General features: G+C 38.9%; 1 non-coding gene across 1 annotated transcript; it reads left to right on the top strand.

Annotated features, from left to right (window-relative positions):
• The first annotated feature begins 213 nt into the window (after nucleotides 1-213).
• On the top strand, nucleotides 214-288 carry Trnat-ugu (transfer RNA threonine (anticodon UGU)). Its single transcript has one exon. It is a non-coding gene; the product is annotated as a tRNA-Thr (tRNA).
• The last annotated feature ends 2,262 nt before the right edge of the window (nucleotides 289-2,550 follow it).

Genomic DNA, 2,550 nt, shown 5'->3' with positions numbered 1-2,550 from the left:
ACAAGAAGGTCAATGGCCGGGAAGCCATATTTTTTTAAACTATATATGACGGTAGTATCTGTTCCCGAAAGAACAGTTACCGTGGATGACCATGCAGCTTTGCTGGAAATGAAATGATAATTAAATGGACACCCTAGCTGCAAATGTGTTGGGAATGTGGATCTCACGGGGAGCGTGCAAGGGATAAGTCCCTGCAGACGCACTGTCCTCTGTGCCCGCGGTAGCTCAGATGGATAGAGCGTCTGCCATGTAAGCAGGAGATCCCGGGTTCGAGTCCCGGTCGGGGCACACGTTTTCAACATGTCCCCAATGAAGTTCATTAACGCCTGTTTGCAGCTAGGGTGTCCATTTAATTATCATTTCATTTCTAGCAAAGCTGCATGGTCATCCACGGTAACTGTTCTTTCGGGAACAGATACTACCGTCATATATAGTTAGGTTTAAGTAGTTCTAAGTTCTAGGGGACTGATGACCTCAGAAGTTAAGTCCCATAGTGCTCAGAGCCATTTTTGAGGATATTAAACGGGTAGTTCAGTATGTAAAGGGAGATGAAAATCTATTAGCCTTGAGAGCTTGGAACGCGGTTGTAAGTGAAGGAGTATAAGAAATAGTTACAGGAAAATAGGAGCTTGGTAGCGGGAATGAGAGAGGAGAAAGAGAACGTTTTTCGACAAATTTCAGCTGGTAGTGGGAAATAAACAGTTCATAAATCACAAGAGAAAACGATTTAGTTGGAAAATATTTTTCGTGTTGAGTACCACAGTCTTTTTGACAAGTATTCAATTTTTATATTTTGCACGACTGGCCGTTTTTAAGCGCATTAGTGTTGTGTTGTACGATTGTCCTGTTGTTAAACGTAGGTATAACCTACCAAAAAAGCGAGAAAGCGTCAGAATTAAAACCAGAAAGCTTACTGTGTGCAGTAATAGTCAGCTTAATAACTACCGCCTCGTTATAGCACACTATATGTCCTCGCTTTCGTTGTTGGACACGAGCTGTCACTTTGGACAATGCCCAGAGACACGGGAAGATCCCAGCAGGATTACATCGTGGTCAGACAGAGATTCCGAAATCAGACATTGGATTGCAACGCGTACCCAGGTGCAGATATAGAGTAAGATCACAATTTAATAATGATGAAGGGTAAGTTAGAATTTAAGAGAATCGTACGGAAAAATCAGTTTGGAAGAAAATGGGATACTAAAACAGGGAAAAATAATGATACGGACTTGGATTTCGCTAAAGATGTGGCTACTGTGACAAACAGTACCGCAGTAGGCAGTTAAGTTAGAGAGGTGTGCACATCTCTAAAAACAGCAATCACATATGTTGGAAAGACTTGGCATCAAGTAAGGCGGAAGGCTAGATAACATTCCATCGGAATTTCTAAAGTCATTGGAGGAAGTGGCAAGCAAACAAATTTTCAATTTAGACTGAGATCAAATGGAAGAAATAGGAAAGTAATAGAGAGTTACAGTAATGAAGTTAGCGACAAACTTAACATCGGGATTGGGGATCGCGAAGCAGACGAACTTAAGAAATTCTGCTACTTTGGAAGCAAGACACCCCATGAGCAGCGAAGCAAGGAGGGCATTAAAAGAAGTATCCTGTATCTAACATCGGCCTAAATCTAAGGAAGAATTTTCTAAAAATGTATGTTTGAAGGCCAGCATTGTCTGGTAGTGAATCGCGGTCTGTAGGTAAACCGGAACAGTAGAAAATCGAAGGGTGAGATGTGGTGCCACAAAAAAACGTTGAAAATTAGGTGATGTTATAAAGTAGGATATTAGATAGTTCTCTGGAGAATCGACGAGGAAAGGAACATACAAAAGACACTCACAAGTAGAAGGAACAGGATGATAGGACATTTGCTAAGGCGTCAGTGAATAACCTCCATTGTGTTAGAGGGAGTTGTAGAGGGTAAAAACTGTAGAGGTAGACAGAGACTGGAAAATATCCAACAAGTAATTAAAGATGTAGCGTGCAAGAGCTACTCTGAGATGAAGGGGTTGGAAAAAATGAATTTCCTAATGTAGTGTTATACCACTCCCGTCCCCTCTCCCACCACCTCGAAGAAAACTGGTAATACTCAGCATTGAAGGTTTTGAGCTTTCCGAGTGTCAACATTTTCAGCTTATTAACGTAGTCGCTATTCGGTGAGTGTCTAGCACACAAGTCTAGTAATTCAAATTCGATTAACGTTACAAGCAACATTTTTTACTTGTATGTAAAATCTACGTTTATTATCAAATGTAAATTTTAACTAACAGTTATTGCATGATAATGTTTTACTAAAGAAGAAATTTTTATATTTAATCACTGGTGTTATAAAGTAAACTAAAATTTTACACAGATAAATGCAAACGCCTTATTGTTAACTGAAAACTATTTGCATCAACAATACTGTTGAACTTCTAGAATTAAATAAATAATTTTTTATTTCGTTTTCCGTATTTTTCTTTCAAATATTAATGTATAGCGAATGCGCAAATTTCCATGAGAATAGCAATCAAAAATAAAGTATCTGTTTTTATTAAAACATATGATTCA

Source organism: Schistocerca cancellata, chromosome 6 (genome assembly GCF_023864275.1).
Source record: "Schistocerca cancellata isolate TAMUIC-IGC-003103 chromosome 6, iqSchCanc2.1, whole genome shotgun sequence".
NCBI classification, from domain to species: domain Eukaryota; kingdom Metazoa; phylum Arthropoda; class Insecta; order Orthoptera; family Acrididae; genus Schistocerca; species Schistocerca cancellata.
This window is presented reverse-complemented; position numbering and strand designations above follow the sequence as displayed.